The sequence below is a fragment of the Salmo trutta genome, chromosome 20, assembly GCF_901001165.1.
Source record: "Salmo trutta chromosome 20, fSalTru1.1, whole genome shotgun sequence".
In the NCBI taxonomy this organism is placed as follows: domain Eukaryota; kingdom Metazoa; phylum Chordata; class Actinopteri; order Salmoniformes; family Salmonidae; genus Salmo; species Salmo trutta.
The window spans coordinates 32,339,322-32,359,379 of record NC_042976.1 but is presented as its reverse complement, the minus strand read 5'-3'; the positions used below and the strand labels follow the sequence as shown (position 1 = coordinate 32,359,379).

General features: G+C 42.8%; 1 protein-coding gene across 3 annotated transcripts in view; it reads left to right on the top strand.

Moving 5' to 3' along the window:
- The first annotated feature begins 1,820 nt into the window (after nt 1-1,820).
- LOC115155885 (beta-galactoside alpha-2,6-sialyltransferase 2-like) overlaps nt 1,821-20,058 on the top strand; it is a 63,754-nt gene continuing 45,516 nt past the window's right edge. For 2 of the 3 annotated variants that reach the window (XM_029702890.1, XM_029702893.1), the window contains exon 1: nt 1,991-2,131. The gene's annotated coding sequence lies outside the window, so the exon portion shown is untranslated. Of the gene's footprint in view, nt 1,840-1,990; nt 2,132-20,058 lie in introns of those variants that run through there. The other variant, XM_029702891.1, reaches the window with a different exon arrangement.

The window sequence follows — 20,058 nt, the reverse complement described above, 5'->3', positions numbered from 1 at the left end:
AAGATAAACACAAATACACATATGCACGGATGCACACACGAATGCAGCGGCCATGGGACAACATAGATGTGACGTTGCTATATGGGCAGCATCCTAGAGATAATATGACTCCATGCCTTCATCAGGGAATTCTAGTTCTGCATAAGGATTTTAAGGATTTAGCAGTCCAGCACATTAGGCTGCAAGTCTTTCATTAGGTCTCCATTTGGAGTTGACATGGTCACCCCTGGGCTATGAGGTAAAGTCTCTCCCCTTATGAACCATTCCTACATCGAAACAGATTATTGTAGGCTCTATAGATGGGTTACATTTACATTACATTTTAGTCATTTAGCAGATGCTCTTATCCAGAGCGACTTACAGTAGTGAATGCATACATTTCATACATTGTGATCGCCTTAATTGGGCAGAAGTCTGTGAGTTGTTGTGATTATGAATGGCCAAATGGCTAGTAACAATGACAAGAAACAGCCATGTGGGGAATCGTGTCTCATTTCAGCTAGTTTAATCTTGTTCTTGATACCATTTTCTTGTTTTGAGGTGTTTTGATTGATTTCATGTCAATGCTTATATGGCAAAACATTTTCTAGCTAGTTTACCAACAATTGTAACGACGTATGAGACACAAGTGCTCATTGTGCATTGTTGCTAAGCAACCATCCATCTATTGGTAGCTAAAATAGGAAATTAGCCCGTTTACTTTTTAACAATTTACCTCTTTAAATTGCAGTTCTTTGCTTCAAGTCAACTCGTGGCTGATGATCCCCCACACTTAAAGGCACTATATTTCAAATAGGTTACAACCTGGTAACAACCAATGATGTAGGCCTATATAAACCCTGGATTGCTGATGCTATCTATTGGCCAATGAGAGGCTTTGAAGCCACCAGTCGGCCATTTTGTCCTCCATAGGACAAAATTACATATATTTAAGTATTTTTGTTGTTGTAGTGGGGCTAGTAACATTAGTCCTCTATTTTTATGTTTAGCTCACATAATATAATTTAAAAGTGGTTGAGTGGTCGAAGGAATGTGTCAATTTGTTAGTAGGCAAACAGAAGAGTGTCCTCCTCTCCTCGATAGCCACCTTTCATGGAGGATACTCTTGGCCTTTTATCAATTAGATTTGCTCACCTTCTGCGTCCTCGCTCTGTCCTCTCTCGCCTCCTTTTGAAAAAGGTCAAAGTTAATTGAATAGACATGCCAAGGAGAGTGAACGTGGATGGAAATGCGCTTGCTTGAAATGAGATGGTCCTTCACCACTTGTGTGTCATTAGGCAAACGTTTACAGGGGTGGATCCCAAAATAAATGTGTAAAGTGCTCAAAACAAATAAAGTTAGTTGTGCAAGACATTTTATAGATAAAACAGTAAGTAACATGGGGGTGTGGCAGATTTAAAAAATATTCTGTGGTGATACACGAGTATCCTCGATGAAAAGTGGATATCGAGGAGGAGAGGACACTTGTTTGCCTACTAACGAATTGACATACTGCTCGACCACTTATTGGTTTCCCCAAACCATCAAAGGATAAAAGTCCCATGTGTATCCTAACTGAAAGAGTTTGGAAATCTACCACACCACCTTTGAATCAGCTTTTGTTTTGTCAGAGGACAAAAACATGCACAGTGTCTTACACAGCTAACAATTTGTTTTGAGCACTTTACACATTTATTTTCGGATCCACCCCTGTGTAAACGTAATTTGCCTAATGACACTTGAGTGGAGCAGGACCGTCTCATTTCAAGCAAGCCATTTCCATCCAAGTTCACGCTCCTTGCCGACTCTCCTCGATTAACTTTGACCTTTGGCAAAAGCAGGCGAGAGAGGACGCAGGAGGTGGGCAAATCTAATTGATAAAAGGCCAATGTGACAGACAAAAAAGACCGAATGTGCTAGCCTGACGACTCAAACGTAACTATTCCGCTGCTCTGTCGTTCGCTAAACAGTTGTTTTGTCGTCCGTGGGCGTGGCGTAGCGTTTGGCCGGAGAGAGGAGTCTGGGTAGCCAGGCAACAAACGTGCAGTATTCGTGCATCGGATTTGAAACAGCGGCGTGCAGCTCGGGTTAACGGGAGGAGAAAACGGACGGTACCTTTCCCGAAAACAATGAAGACGGGCACATTTCCTAGGTAAGGCTTTGTTAGCGCCCTGCTGGATTTGCAGGCAATTGCTCTTCACGCTTCAGAGCACTTTGTGCGAATAGCCCGCGGTTACATACAGTGAGTGTAACGACTAGCAGTCACTGGGCAGAAGGAGATGTGGCTACAATGAGATTCAGCCAGCGATTTTATATATATTTTTTGAATGAATGTATCAATAAAACAATTAGGGAACAATATTCCATAGTAAATGAGTAGCCTGAACGGTTTACGTGAATGGTTTAATCTTTGCACAGTCAGAATGATGAAAGCCATAGCCTAGCCTACTGCACCCTTATACTATTGTATCCTATCATCATCATCACTAGCCTACTCCTTAGTACATTTAGAAGCGTACAACCTAGTTGGTATCATAAAACAACCAAGCTGTACCTCGTGCGGAAACATTGTAGCCAAGCCACACATGTAAGCGAAAGCCTGCTTTGTAGCGAATCATTATGGACATATTTGCTAGTTCACATCAGTCCAACTGCATTATGCCTTCCTGTGTTTTACGCATTCCTTTGAGTTTTACGCAGTAGCTCGTGAAATGAGACAATCATCTCCTGTTAAAACTATTAGACCACAAGTTCCACAAACGAACAACAGTTCTGTTTGTGTTGTGAAACCCTGTCTGTGGCATACGAAGAACGTTTGATTGCGGAGGATCTTGTGTCCATGTGAGATTTGAAGCGGCCTGGCCTCCATTCAACTAGAACAGTTAAAAGGAAGAGAGAGATAAGGGAGAACAGACGGAGGTGTAGAGGCAGGGTCAGGCTGCAATTCAAACAAACCTGCCATAGAAAAGTTTACAAAGTGTCTTTCTTCACATACTTCTGCCAGCACACCTCTTATTCTTAACTGGTAGTAGTACTAGTATCACACGCCATAAGATAATTAATTTGGCCCTGGTTAACTAATGAATACATCTCCTCTATGAGTGACTCGGTCAATTACATTAAACACAGCGGCCATGCCAGTCCTTTGGCAGGCTGTTGGTGGAAGCTCATGCCCGCCCTGTGAACCACGCTGTCTGTGCCAGGAGATGTCTGATTTAAGACCATTTAGATCGCATCATTATTGACTTAAGCAGCGATTTGAATCCTACCAACAGTGTTATGGTCCCAATAGCCTTTGCATTAGACAAATTGAACGGAAATAGCGGTAATTATGCCATTTGAGAGAAATTATAGGAAACGGAAAGAACACAAGTGCCAAGGATGAAGAATCTTGGCAATTAGCCCGATAGGTTGGGATTTGGGAGTGAGTGTGTAGTCTTTGAAGTGGTCAGATTCCTCGTAGCTTTGTCTGGGATCTACAGATGGGTCTAGGTTTGCCTCAGAACAGAGGTATTTTTTTTTACTCCATCTCCTAACAAATAAAAACCAAGACTCATCTGAGGAAAAGGGAGGGAGGAAAGAGCAAAATGCACCTTTTGTGTAAGATATTCTGCAGCATACACCAATCTACATTTGTATCAACATACAGTCCTTGAACAAACTAGTTTGAAATGTGATGTTTTGAAGGATACAATCACAGTAAGTGGTATAAAACCCCCAAACTGAAACAAAGTGTCACATTCTCACAGACTTATGAAATCATGTTCTTTTGCAGCACAGGGAAGAGGGCTTTTACAACTGATTGAGGGCACTCTGCTACCTGGTGCGGGTAGTGTGTTCTTTGTAGTGATGGGGCAAAAAATCGATACAGTTGAGTATCACAATATTATTGTTGACGATATATATATTGTTTTCTCATGGCTCTCTTGTCGCTCTGCAGCTGACATAACAATGTGCTATATGTTTGGAACATTGAATCACAAATAAATCGTATTATCCGATCGCAATACATATAGCATCGTGATACATACATCATCGCTATACAAATCATATCGGCACGTAAAAAGCCAACTTTATTAATGTTTACATACTTTTTTACCTACTTTATATGTATATACTGTATTCTAGCCGTGGCTCATCCTATATAACTACTGCTGTACACACCTTTTCTATTTATATACTGTCCATACACACCATTCACATACAGTACATATATATGTATATTCTGGACTTTGGTCCGGAAGCTAAATTCCTGCAATTCTATCCATTTTGTCATGGGGTTTTGTACTGTGTATTTAAATGCTGTATTCTCGACAAAGCTCATTCTATTATTTCTACTACTGTACATTGCATTTTAGTTTCACTGTTTATACACACCACATTTATTTATATACTGGATTCTTGACATGGCTCACTCTATCTACTGCTGTACATATCATTCTTAGCATATCTTGTTAAAATTCATCTGGTGTATATACCTATAGATTGCATTTGGATTGCTGTTACAGTGCGATTTGGCTGAATTGGATTCAATACAACATTTCAAGATATATTTCTGGGGTATGATTATTTGTATACTTGTCTGACATTTTACTGCATTGTTAGGAGCTAGTAACATAAGCATTTTGTTGCACCTGTTATAAAATCTGCTAAACTGTATACGCTACCAATAAATGTTGATTAGATTTAAGTATCATGATAATATCGTATCATAAGGTCCTTGGCAATTCCCAGCCGAGTTATTGTGCAGCTGGACAGTTTATGGTTGAACAAATAAAATTGGATTTATCACATGCGTGGAATACCACAGGTGTAGACCTTACCGTGAAATGCTTACTTACAAGCCCTTAACAAACAATGGAGTTCAATAAATGGAGTTAAGAAAATATTTACTAAATAAACTAAAGTAACACAATAAAATAAGAATAATGAGGCTATATACAGGGGGTACCAGTACTGAGTCAATGTGCAAGGGTACAGGTTAGTTGAGGTAATTTGTACATAGACTGCATAGATAATAAACAGCAAATAGCAGCTGTGTAAAAACAAAGGGGGGGTTTAAGTATATAGTCCGGGTGGCCATTTGATGAATTGTTCAGTCTTACGGCTTGGGGATAGAAGCTGTTAAAGAGCCTTTTGGACCTAGACTTAGTGCTCTGGTATCGATTGCCATGCGGTAGCAGAGAGGACAGTCTATGACTTGGATGACTGGAGTATTTGACAAGTTTTTGGGGCCTTCCTCTGACACTGCCTAGTATATAGGTCCTGGATGGCAGGAAGCTTGGCCCCAGTGACGTACTGGGTCATAGGCACTACCCTCTGAAGCGCCTTGCGGTCGGATACCGAGCAGTTGCTATACCAAGTGATGATGCAACCGGTCAGGATGCTCTCGATGGTGCAGCTGTAGAACTTTTTGAGGATCTGGGGACCCATGCCAACTCTTTTCAGGCTCCTGAGTGGGAAAAGGTGTTGTGCCCTCTTCACGGCTGTCTTGGTGTGTTTGGACCATGATAGTTTGTTGGGCATGTGGACATCAAGAAGCTTGAAACTTTCGGCCCGCTCCACTACAGCCCTGTCTGTGTGAATGGGTGTGTGCTTGGCCCTCCTTTTCCTGTAATTCACGATCAGCTCCGTTGTCTTGCTCACGTTGAGGGAGAAGTTGTGGGAAAGGTTGTGGGAAAGGGCAGTGTGGAGTGCAATAGAAATGGCATAATCTGTGGATCTGTTGGGGTGGTATATGAATTGGAGCGGGTCTAGGGTTTCCGGGATGATGGTGTTGATGTGAGCCATGACCAGCCTTTCAAAGCACTTCATGACTACCGACGTGAGTGCAATGGGGCGGTAGTTATTTAGGCAGGTTAACTTCGCTTTCTTGGGCACAGGGACTATGGCGGTCTGCTTGAAACAGACTCGGTCAGGGAGAGGTTGAGCTTGAAAATGTCAGTGAAGACACTTTCTAGTTGGTCCGTGCATGCTCGGAGTTCACGTCCTGGTAATCCGTCTGGCCCCGCGGCCTTGTGAATGTTGACCTGTTTAAACGTATTGCTCACATCGGCTACGTGGAGCGTTATCACAGTCGTTCGGAACAGCTGGTGCTCTCATGCATGCTTCAGTGTTGCTTGCCTCGACGCGAGCATAAAAGATATCTAGCCCATCTGGTAATCTTGCGTCACTGGGCAGCTCACGGCTAGGTTTCCCTTTGTAGTCCTTGATAGTTTGCAAGCCCTGACACATCCGACGAGCGTCAGAGCCGGTGTAGTAGGATTAAATCTTATTCCTGTATTTACGCTTTGCCTGTTTGATGGTTCATCTGGGGGCATAGCGGATTTCTTAAGTGTCCAGATTAGTGTCCCACTCCTTGAAGACGGCAGCTTCTAGTCTTTAGCTCAGTGCGGATGTTGCCTGTAATCCATGGCTTCTGGTTGAGATTTGTACGTATGATCACTGTTGGGATGTCGTCGTCGATCTACTTATTGATGAAGCTGGTGACTGAGGTGGTTTACTCGTCAATGCAATTGGATGAATCCCTGAACATATTCTAGTCTGTGCTAGCAAAACAGTCCGGTATCGTAGCTACTGCTTCATTTGACCACTTCTGTATTGAGAGAGTCACTCGTGCTTCCTGCATTAGTTTTTGCTTGTAAGCTGGAATCAGGAAAATAGATTTGTGGTCAGATTTGCCAAATGGATGGCGGGAGAGAGCTTTATGTGTTTCTGTGTGGAGTAAAGGTGGTCTAGAGTTTTTTTTATTTTTTTTTTTATTTTATTGTTTTCCCCCTCTGGTTGCACATGTGCCATGCTGGTAGAAATCTGGTAAAACTGATTTAAGTTTGCCTGCATTAAAGTGCACCACTTCTGGATGAGCGTTTGCTTATGGCCTTATACAGCTCGTTGAGTGCGATCTTAGTGCCAGCATCGGTTTGTGGCGGTAAATATACGGCTACGAAAAATATAGATAGTGTGGTCTACAGCTTATCATGAGGTGCTCTACCTCGGGTGAGCAATACCTCGAGAATTCCTTAATTCTTGACATCGCGCACCAGCTGTTATTGACAAATAGACACACACCACCACCCCTTGTCTTACCGGATGTAGCTGTTCTGTCCTGTTGATGCACGGAAAACACAGCCAACTGTATATTATCTGTGTCGTCGTTCAGCCACGACCCTGTAAAACATTAGATATTAGTTTTAATGTCCTGTTGGTAGGATAGTCTTGAACGTACCTCATTCAGTTTATTCTCCAATGACTGCATGTTGGCCAATAGAACAGATGGCAGAGGCTACCCACTCGCCAACGAATTCTCACAAGGCACCCCGATCTCCGCCTGCTCTACAGGGGTGTGTGATGTGTGTTCATTTATGTATTGCTGATGTGTTTGTTTGTTTGTTGAATTGTAACAGTGGTGTGTGCATTTGTGGGTTGAGTTATAGCAAGGATGTGTGTATTGTTGAGTTGTGACAGGGGTGTGCGTTGGTGGGTTGTGTATGAGAGTACTTTTTCATCCAAACTCTTGGGGGTATTTTATAATGTGGGCTCCACAGTTATTCAGTGCCCCCAGAGAGAGTGAGTGAGTGATTGTGTGAGAGATGGAGCTGGGGGATCAGTCATTTACAGAATGTGCAAAATGTGTATTTATATATTTACATGTGTCTATTCATTCATCAGGTTACATGGGATAGAGCGTGTCGGTAAACCATTTCTCAAGCTTACCTCCTCGGTAAATCCATTTGAATTCAATCACTTTTTGAGAGCACCCCTTTTTGATTTGAACAAAACCTTCCGTACATATTTGCCCATTATCATTGTGCTCAGAAAGTAACTTTTTGGCCAGATTGCCAAAACATTCAATAGATAAAGTTCCCCCCACCATACCATGAAACATCCATGTCTTCATCACTGAAAAATATGAATGGTTGGGATTTATATAATTTAAAAGCTTACAAACAGGGTCAAAATATTTGGTGATTTCTTGAAAAGTTTTTTTTTTTTTACATAAAATGATAAATGACGTTTAAGATTAAAAATGATCTAAAAATGAATAAACTTCTAAAAATGTTTATTTGCATATAGCTATGACCCTATTTTACATAATCTGTGAGGTTTTTGTGTTGTGCCCGCCATCAGTTGAGACACATGCTCATCAACCTCAGATGATGTAAAGTAGCATCTAAGCTACATGTGAATTTCAAAAACATCAGAGCATACACATGTGTATACACATCATTTTTTAACCTTAAACGTAAATGATCATTTTATTTTAAAAAAACAAACATTTTTTTTCAAGAAATCACCAAATAGTTTGACCCTGTTTGTAAGCTTTTAAATTATATCCAACTCAACTGCTTATCTTTTCCTGTAATGAAGGCATGGATGTTTTATGGTATGGTGTGGTATGCAAAATGGGTCAACTTTTAGCACTTATCTTTTTAATGTTTTGGCATTCAGGTCCAAAAAGACACTTTCTGGCCACATTATAGGTGGGATGGAATGAGAGTAGCTGAGGGGTGGGTTTAAAAGCTCATGTTCTATAATAGTTATGACTGAAAACAACACGATTTATATCAAATTACTTTATTCTTGTAACTACTGTAAAAAAAAATGTAATCTGTGTAGAATGTACATTTAACAACAAAACAAAAATATGTAAAAACAGGTTTTTTTTGTCCTCTGAAGGGGGGGGTGGTGGATGGTCAAAAAGTGAGTGAATTCAAATGGATTTACCCTCTCTGTCTTGCTCACTGTCTGTCTCTCTCTCTCTCTCCCCCTCCCTCTTCTCTCTCCCCCTCTCTTCTCTCTCTGTAATCTGGGAGAGGTGAGGTAGAGGACCACTCTTTCTTCCTACAGTCTCTCTCGCACAAATCTACATTTCAAACGTGATGCTACACACACACACACACACACACACACACACACACACACACACACACACACACACACACACACACACACACACACACACACACACACACACAGCTCCACAGGCTGTGATCTCCACAACAGAACATCTGCATTAGTGTTTCAGCACATATTTCTGGCTCATTATGGCACCATGCCAGCTTGTACCTCTTTCTCTCTGCGGCTGGCTATTTATGGGGGTGAACGGAAGGGATGTGCACGGTTATTCGAATATCAGAACGGCGTTAAGCCTATACAAAATTATAGGCCTATTTTAACACTAAAAAGGCTTTTTTTGTGAATTAAATTACATACAACAGGGATCATCAAATAGATTCAGCCTAGATTCAACTTTTTTCTTGATATCCAATTTGTAGTTAGTCTTCTCCCATCGCTGCAACTCCCCTATGGACTCGGGAGAGGCGACGGTCGAGAGCCATGCTTCCTCTGAAACACGAGCCTGCCAAGCCGCACTGCTTCTTGACACTGCTCGCTTAACCCGGAAGCCAGCCACACCAATGTGTCGGAGGAAATACCGTCCAGCTGACGACCGAAGTCAGCTTGCAAGCGCCCGGCCCGCAACAAGGAGTCGCTAGACCGCAATGGGACAAAGAAATCCCGGCTGGCCTATCACAGACGACGCTGGGCCAATTGTGTGCCGCCTCATGGGTGTCACGGCCGGCTGTGACACAGCCTGGGATCAAACCCGGGTCAGTAGTGATGCCTCAAGCATCACTCGAGAGGCTAAATATCTCTATCACGTGTGGAAATACTTTGGAACAGATTTTCAACATTTAAAATCACTTGGAGCTGATTTGCTGGTGTTTTTAGTCTTTTATATCCAACAATAAAACATTTAATAAAATATATATTTTTTGCTCAGAAAACTTGAAGGGTCAACGGAAATCACTCGCCGGCCAAATTCGTCCCACAGGCCGCCAGTTAGGGAACCATGATACACAAGGATATACCATGACATTTTAATTTAATAAAACAACAAACTGTCGCTTTTATGACGTGGCTTCATAAAAAGACTGGTTGCCAACCAATAGCCAGTTTGCTGACAAGGTAAAAATCTGTCAGCCCCCCCACACCTATCTGATTTAGAGGGGTTGGGTTAAATGCGGAAAGACACATTTCAGTTGAATACATTGTTGGACAACTGACTAGGTATCCCCCTTTCGCTTTGTTGTTTATGTTGGCCAGTCAAAGCGGCAAAGAGGCTCAATGTGTAGCGTTCACTAATGCAACGCAATATGGAATAAAGTTACCTAATTAAAGTTATTATAGCTAGCTAGGCCTCCATTAGCCTAGCTAGCTATAGTATGCTAGCTAACTTCTCTAAGCTACTCAAAACAGGCACAACAATAATAATAATTGTATTATTATTATTATTATATGGAATGCTAAATAACATTGTGGTTGCTACAAGTTGGCTAGTCTTGGCTGTAACCGAGTTGCCTTGGCTGCATCCCTCTCTTTCTCACTCTCCCTCAACTGCAGCAATAGAGCGCCAGCCTCTTTCTCTCACGCAGCAGTGCTCAGTTTAAAAACAACACATTTCTCATATCCAGATATCTGACAACTATTCATGATACTTTTCGAATAGGGAAATAATTTCAAATCCCCATCCCTAGTGAACAGGTCACTCTCACTTTGGGGATGTGGAAAGCCCGCACACACCAAGAACTGCAACAGTGACACTTTCAATTACGCTGCACACTCTTGCCTGCATCTAGCTAATCTAGGGAGTAATTGTTAGTCCAACAGTTGCAAATGTGAATTTCTATTGGACAAATTCAGGTATTGTTTTTTTTATCCCCGTTCCGTTTTTAAGAAAAGTTTTTCAACAGAATCGGCAGAATGAATACACCCCTGATCACACACAAACAGTTCACTTTCATAGCAGCCACATAAAAACAGCATGATCACTTTGCTCGTTGTGTATATATAATTCCTTCCCGCAACTATCTGCACGGTCTCCTCCGCTCACCTTTTGCCTCGCATGTGGACTTCAGTGCACAACACATCAGCTGTCTGTGACCAGGCGAAAAAACCTTTCCAAGCCAAACCTTTATATAATGACGGCTATAACCACTACACACATCCTACATTGTTGTCATAGTAAACATAGCTACTAGAACTAATGCGTTAGTAAACGCGCTAGCTACAATCATCCAGTACAGTGTACAGTCAGAAAGGGGTTTAGCAGTTACACAGGTGGGCCCCGGTGGCAATAAATTAATAAAACCAAAAGCTTACCTTGGATGAGTTCGTGTTGGATAGTCAGCTAGCTAACATAGCATCCCTCTCTGTTTGAATGTAAAATATATGTATATTGCTCAACCAATCTCTTGCTTCTCCTTCATTTTGGAAGAAATTAATTTGTTCAAAACTGTTCAACTATTGTCTTTCTCTCTCTCTCTTGAGTCAACTACTCACCACATTTTATGCACTGCACTGCTAGCTAGCTGTAGCTTATGCGTTCAGTACTAAACTCAGCAAAAAAAGAAACGTCCTCTCACTGTCAACTGCGTTAATTTTCAGCAACTTAACATGTGCAAATATTTGTATAAACATAAGATTCAACAACTGAGACAAACTGAAAAAGTTTCACAGACATGTGACTAACAGAAATTGAATATTGTGTCCCTGAACAAAGGGGGGGGGGGGGGGTCAAAAACAAAAGTAACAGTCAGTATCTGGTGTGGCCACCAGCTGCATTAAGTACTGCAGTGCATCTCCTCCTCATGGACTGCACCAGATTTGCCAGTTCTTGCTGTGAGATGTTACCCCACTCTTCCACCAAGGCACCTGCAAGTCCCCGGACATTTCTGGGGGGAATGGCCCTAGCCCTCACCCTCCAATCCAACAGGTCCCAGACGTGCTCAATGGGATTGAGACCCGGGCTCTTCGCTGGCCATGGCAGAACACTGACATTCCTGTCTTGCGCACAGAACGAGCAGTATGGCTGGTGGCATTGTCATGCTGGAGGGTCAGCATAAGCCTGCAGGAAGGGTACCACATGAGGGAGGAGGATGTCTTCCCTGTAAATCACAGCGTTGAGATTGCCTGCAATGGCAACAAGTGCAGTCCGTTGATGCTGTGACACACTGCCCCAGACCATGACGGACCCACCTCCAAATCGATCCCGTTTCAGAGTACGGGCCTCAGTGTAACGCTCATTCCTTCAATGATAAACGCGAATCCGACCATCACCCCTGGTGAGACAAAACCGCGACTCGTCAGTGAAGAGCACTTTTTCCCAGTCTTGTTTGGTCCAGCGACGGTGGGTTTGTGCCCATAGGCGACGTTGTTGCCGGTGATGTCTGGTCCTTACAACAGGCCTACAAGCCCTCAGTCCAGCCTCTCTCAACCTATTGCGGACAGTCTGAGCACTGATGGAGGGATTGTGCATTCCTGGTGTAACTCGGGCAGTTGTTGCCATCCTGTATCTGTCCCGGGTGTGATGTTCGGATGTACCGATCCTGTGCAGGTGTTACACGTGGTCTGCCACTGCGAGGATGATCAGTTGTCCATCCTGTCTCCCTGTAGCGCTGTGTTAGGCGTCTCTCAGTACGGACATTGCAATTTATTGCCCTGGCCACATCTGCAGTCCTCATGCCTCCTTGCAGCATGCTTAAGGCACGTTCATGCAGATGAGCAGGGACCCTGGGCATCTTTCTTTTGGTGTCTTTCAGAGTCAGTAGAAAGGCCTCTTTGGTGTCTTAAGTTTTCATAACTGACCTTAATTGCCTACCGTCTGTAAGCTGTTAGTGTCTTAGCGACCATTTCACAGGTGCAGGTTCATTAATTGTTTATGGTTCATTGAACAAGCATGGGAAACAGTGTTTAAACCCTATACAATGAAGATCAGTGAAGTTATTTGGATTTTTACGAATTATCTTTGAAAGACAGGGTCCTGAAAAAGGGACGTTTCTTTTTTTGCTGATCTTTTGATTGGGTGGACAACGTGTCAGTTCATGCTGCAAGAGCTCTGATAGCTTGGAGGATGTCCTCCGGAAGTTGTCAGAATTACTTTAGGTCTATGAAAGGGGGTGATAACTATGAGCCTCCTAGATTTTTGTATTTGAAGTCAATGTACCCAGAGGAGGACAGAAGCTAGCTGTCCTCTGGCTACACCGTGGTGCTAACCTACGGAGTGCTGTTGAGGCTACTGTAGACCTAATGTTGAGGCAAAACAGTGTGTTTTTAATAAATCATTTGTTGATGTAAATATATTTAGTGTGGTTTTATCTAAAGAAAGATCACTTTTGTTTCACCATTAAAAATAAATAAAACAAATGTAATTCAGTGAGGATGGTCCTCCCCTTCCTCTTCTGAGGAACCTCCACTACTCACAATCCACCCCCTTTCCTCCCTGGTATAACTACAGAAGGACATGATACTATGATATTCAGCCAGGTACAGCACAATACAGTACCCTATCATTATCCTCCCCCCTCTGCCTCTCTCATCCCCTGTGTCGAATCAACTATGTTTTAATTGTTACCCAATTTTTTTATATATATATATATATATGAGCGTATGTGTGTGTAACAATTAACTCATTGTTGGGGGCACCACGGAAGAAGTTTAACAAGTTGTCGAGTTTAATTCGGGAGATGTGATATCGATAAGTCACTTATTAATCATTACCTCATCAGTCTCATTCTGAATGTCGCAGACTTCTTGAATCCGCAAGAACCCCAGCCTTTTATGATTTATTCAATTCTACACAAACTGATTTAATGATTTATTTAATAACTAAATAATTATTCAGAATACACAATTACATGAGACAAAGGTCCCTAGTGAACTGACTATATATGATGGCTAGATACACAATGTAAAGAGATAAAGGGACATTTTATCGTGGATACATTCTAGGACTGTTCTCACATTAATCCTATACCTTGCACACGAACTGCTGCCCGTTTGGGCAAGAAATGCAATGTATTTATGTGTTAGTTAGACGTCTTTGTTTGTCGTCTCTCTGCTGAAACCAATCGATCATTTTATGGAGAATGGCTCGTGGGTGTAAGGCTCTGATTATCCACCAGAGGTCACAATGTCCTTAGTTGTTTTGGCTTGGAGTAGAGGTTGACCGATTTAATTGGAATGGCCGATTTAATTAGGACCGATTTCAAGTTTTCATAACAATCGAAAATCTGTATTTTTGGACACCGATTTGGCCCATTTTATAAAAAAATTAAAAAACAATAATAAATTCTCACCTTTATTTAACTAGGCAAGTCAGTTAAGAACACATTCTTATTTTCAATGATGGCCCAGGCCCAGGAACAGTGGGTTAACTGCCTTGTTCAGGGGCAGAACGACAGATTTTTGCCTTGTCAGCTCGGGGACAGATGGTTGATGATATTACTAGTTTATCTAGCGTGTCCTGTGTTGCATATAATTGATGCGGTGCCTGTTAATTTCTCATCGAATCACAGCCTACTTCGCCAAACGGGTGATGATTTAGCACTGTCGTTGCACCAAACCTAACCATAAACATCAATGCCTTTCTTTAAAATCAATACACAAGTATATATTTTTAAACCTGCATATTTAGTTAATATTGCCTGCTAACATGAATTTCTTATAATTAGGGAAATTGTGTCACTTCTCTTGCGTTCTGTGCAAGCAGAGTCAGGGTATATGCAGCAATTTGGGCTGCCTGGATCGTTGCGAACTGTGTGAAGTGCATTTATTCCTAGCAAAGACCGTAATTAATTTGCCAGAATTGTACATAATTATGACATAACATTGAAGGTTGTACAATGTAACAGCAATATTTAGACTTAGGGATGCCACCCGTTAGATAAAATACGGAATGGTTCCGTATTTCACTGAAAGAATAAACGGTTTGTTTTTGAAATGATAGTTTCCGGATTCGACCATATTAATGACCAACGGCTCGTGTTATTATGTTATAATTAAGTCTATGATTTGATAGAGCAGTCTGAGCGATGGTAGGCAGCAGCAGGCTCGTAAGCATTCATTCAAACAGCACTTTCGTGCGTTTGCCAGCAGCTCTTCGCTGTGCTTCATTGAGCTGTTTATGACTTCAAGCCTATCAACTCCCGAGATTAGGCTGGTGTAACCGATGTGAACTGACTAGTTAGTTAGCGGGGTGCGCGCTAATAGCGTTTCATTCGGTGGCATCGCTCGCTCTGAGACTTGGCGTAGTTGTTCCCCTTGCTCTGCAAGGGCCGCGGCTTTTGTGGAGCGATGGGTAACGATGCTTCGAGGGTGGCTGTTGTCGATGTGTTCCTGGTTCGAGCCCAGGTAGGGGCGAGGAGAGGGACGGAAGCTATACTGTTACACTGGCAATACTAAAGTGCCTATAAGAACGTATATGAAATACAAATGGTATAGCGAGAAATAGTCCTATAATTCCTATAATAACTAAAACCTAAAACTTCTTACCTAGGAATATTGAAGACTCATGTTAAAAGGAACCACCAGCTTTCATATGTTCTCATGTTCTGAGCAAGGAACTTAAACGTTAGCTTTCTTACATGGCACATATTGCACTTTTACTTTCTTCTCCAACACTTTGTTTTTGCATTATTTAAACCAAATTGAACATGTTTCATTATTTATTTGAGGCTAAATTGATTTTGATGTATTATATTAAGTTAAAATAAGTGTTCATTTAGTATTGTTGTAATTGTCATTATTACAAATAAATAAATATAAAATCGGCTGATTAATCGGTATCGGCTCTTTTGGTCCTCCAATAATTGGTATCGGCGATGAAAAATCCCAATCGGTCGACCTCTAGCTTGGAGTGAAGTGTTTCTTCAGAAAACATCTTTAGATGCACCAATGATTGTCTGAGATGGGATCTTCTCCTTCCTTTCTGGGGTAGATAGTCAATGTTCTAGACCCCTTTACATGCACAGCTGCAGACTGTCAATGTTTTGGTCTAGTGAGTTTCTTAAACTCTTGAGTTTCAGAGTTTCCAACCATTTGTAACGTTTAGCTCATGCTTCACATCTGCTGGTCTGCATGTTATTTCTTTTTTTACATTTTCTTTTTTAAATTGATTTTATTGAATATCCAAAACATACAATATACTTGCAGTGAAGCCGCTAAACAACTACATCACACCAGTCATCCAACAGACTCCCATTCAGAGCGACACACAGAAGCATCCAGGGTCAAAGCCCTGCTCAAGGGCACGTCAACAGATCTCCCTCCAGGCCAAAAAAACAGGGACCAAAAGCCCCCCCCCCACAGTTCCCTAATAGCTGTCCCTCAACCATCTGAGACCCCTCCCACAGTCCCCCCCCATGAAAAACCCCCCCAGATTTATTCCATTTTGCTTACCGCCCCAACAGATCCACAGACGATGCAATCGCCACCACACTGCACACTGCCCTCTCCCATCTGGGCAAGAGGCATACCTATGTAAGAATGCTGTTCATTGACTATAGCTCAGCATTCAACACCATAGTACCCTCCAAGCTCATCGTCAAGCTCGAGGCACTGGGTCTGAACCCCGCCCTGTGAAACTGGTTCCTAGACTTTCTGACGAGTCGCCCCCAGGTGGTGAAGGTAGAAAATAACACCTCCACTTCGCTGGTCGTCAACACTGGGGCCCTACAAGGGTGCGTGCTCAGCCCCCTCCTGTACTCCCTGTTCACCCATGACTGCGTGGCCAAGCACGCCTCAAACTAAATCATCAAGTTTGTAGACGACACAACAGTGGTAGGCTTGATTACCAACTGATGAGACAGCCAACAGGAAGGAGGTGAGGGCTCTGGGAGTGTGGTGCCAGGAAAATAACCTCTCACTCAACGTCAACAAAACTATGGAGATGATCGTGGACTTCAGGAAACAGCAGAGGGAGCATCCCCCCCCCCTATCCACATCGATGGGACTGCAGTGGAGAAGGTTCCTCGGAGTACACATCACTGACAAACTGAAATGGTCCACCCACACAGACAGTGTGCGCAACAGCGCCTCTTCAACCTCAGGAGGCTAAAGAAATTTGGCTTATCACTGAAAACCCTCACAAACTTTTACAGATGCACAATCGAGAGCATCCTGTCGGGCTGTATCACTGTCTGGTATGGCAACTGCACTGCCCTCAACAGCAGGGCTCTCCAGAGCGTTTTGCTGACTGCCCAACGCATTACTGGGGGCAAACTTCCCGTCCTCCTGGACACCTACAGCACCCGATGCTATAGGAAGGCCAAAAACATCAAGGACAACAACCACCCCAGCCACTGCCTTTTCACCCCGCTATCATCCAGAAGGTGAGGTAAGTACAGGTGCATCAAAGCTGGGACTGAGACTGAAAAACAGCTTCCATCAAGGCCACCAGACTGTTAAATAGCAATCACTAGCACATCAGAGGCAGCTGCCTATAGACATAGATTAGGAATCACTGGCCACTTTTAGAAATGGATCACTAGCCACTTTAACACTGTTTCGTGTCTAGCATTCCTCATCTCATATGTATAAACTGCACTCCACACTATTCTACAGTATCTTAGTCACTTTTTTAAATTGTGTATATATTGTATTCTATACTACACCACTGACAGTTAAACAGCCATCTCCAGCACATCAGAGGCTGCTGCCTATAGACAGATTAGGAATCACTGGCCACAATAATGTCTCCATATCTTGCATTCTCATCTCATGTGTGTAAACTGTACTGTAAACTATTCTACAGTATCTTAGTCACTTTAATTGTTTGTAAATATTGCATCACCCATCTCATATGTGTATATACTGTACTCCATACTATGCCACTGTATCTTAGTCCAATGCCTCTGACCTATATGTATATATATTCTTAATCCATTCCTTACTTAGATTTACGTGTATTTTGGGTATATGTTGTGAAACTGTTAGATATTACTTGTTAGATATTACTGCGCTGTCAGAGCTACAAGCACAAGCATTTCACTACACCCGCAATAACATCTGTTAAAATGTTATTGGTCACATACACATGTTTATTTGATTGGATGGAAACTTAACAGCCGAAGGGGGTTTCCTTCCTAAGTTACAGTATTTGCTTCATAGAGTTTTTAATAACATCACAAAATGAAAAGCGATATGACATGGTTACTCTTTAGATCCCCACTGAACATTCTTAACATTCCTATCTTAGAAATATTGTTCCAATATTCACTTTTTTGGATGTTAAAGTTTGAGGCAGATGTTTCCTGGAGGACAAAGGCATTCCTTTGGTTGGTACTGAAGAGCAGAAGAGGGTTCTCTGCTGCATAAGAATTTACGTTTGGCGTAAGGTGTCATAAAACCGTCCCAGCCCCCCCCCCCTCCTCTCTTCTCCTGTGGAGGAGAGGGGGGTCTGACTGTCAGCCATTTGCCAAGCTGATCTGAGGCCTTGGATCCTCGACATGGAGAGTCATGACACCACATCATATGGATAGCAGGATAATGTGGTCACAACATGGCCATGGTACAGTAGAAATGAAAGCATTGGCTATGTTTTCCAAAGATTTAAATAAGTACATGGGCAGATATATCTATCCTTTAATTGAGGGTTACTGTTTAATTAAGAGTGGTGGTTATGAGCCCAGCCTTCAAAGGAGGAGCGCTGCAGTCATCAAAACCAACTGTGGCCCCGCGTACGGTTTGGCCGTCTGTGAGAGGAGAGGAAGAGGACAGGAGGGGCCATCAGGAACGTGGGAGGGATAGGCAGTAATCAAAGGTTATAAACACCCTGTGAAGTCGAATAGAGGCTTTAGTGGGATAATTGTATAGCTGTTGTCTTTCAGGTGACAGGAGGTGTAGGTTTGTTTTTCAGAGTGGTATACTGTTTTAGTAACAGGTTGGGCCATGTAACTTTAGCTGACTCATTTGGCAGAGTGAGGTCAAGTTGTCCGAAGAGATGTTCGTCTCAGTCCAGTGGTTGAGTTTTGTGGCCGAAGTTTAGTGAAACCAGACCTGACGCTAGGGCTGTGATGATACCAGTATAGGGCTGTGATGATACCAGTATAGGGCTGTGATGATACCAGTATAGGGCTGTGATGATACCAGTATAGGGCTGTGATGATACCAGTATAGGGCTGTGATGATACCAGTATAGGGCTGTGACGATACCAGTATAGGGCTGTGACGATACCAGTATAGGGCTGTGTAGATACCAGTATAGGGCTGTGACGATACCAGTATAGGGCTGTGACGATACCAGTATAGGGCTGTGACGATACCAGTATAGGGCTGTGACGATACCAGTATAGGGCTGTGACGATACCAGTATAGGGCTGTGACGATACCAGTATAGGGCTGTGACGATACCAGTATAGTATAGGGCTGTGACGATACCAGTATAGGGCTGTGACGATACCAGTATAGGGCTGTGACGATACCAGTATAGGGCTGTGACGATACCAGTATAGGGCTGTGACGATACCAGTATAGGGCTGTGACGATACCAGTATAGGGCTGTGACGATACCAGTATAGGGCTGTGACGATACCAGTATAGGGCTGTGACGATACCAGTATAGGGCTGTGACGATACCAGTATAGGGCTGTGACGATACCAGTATAGGGCTGTGACGATACCAGTATAGGGCTGTGACGATACCAGTATAGGGCTGTGACGATACCAGTATAGGGCTGTGACGATACCAGTATAGGGCTGTGACGATAGATACCAGTATAGGGCTGTGACGATAGATACCAGTATAGGGCTGTGACGATAGATACCAGTATAGGGCTGTGACGATAGATACCAGTATAGGGCTGTGACGATAGATACCAGTATAGGGCTGTGACGATAGATACCAGTATAGGGCTGTGACGATAGATACCAGTATAGGGCTGTGACGATAGATACCAGTATAGGGCTGTGACGATAGATACCAGTATAGGGCTGTGACGATAGATACCAGTATAGGGCTGTGACGATAGATACCAGTATAGGGCTGTGACGATAGATACCAGTATAGGGCTGTGACGATAGATACCAGTATAGGGCTGTGACGATAGATACCAGTATAGGGCTGTGACGATAGATACCAGTATAGGGCTGTGACGATAGATACCAGTATAGGGCTGTGACGATAGATACCAGTATAGGGCTGTGACGATAGATACCAGTATAGGGCTGTGACGATAGATACCAGTATAGGGCTGTGACGATAGATACCAGTATAGGGCTGTGACGATAGATACCAGTATAGGG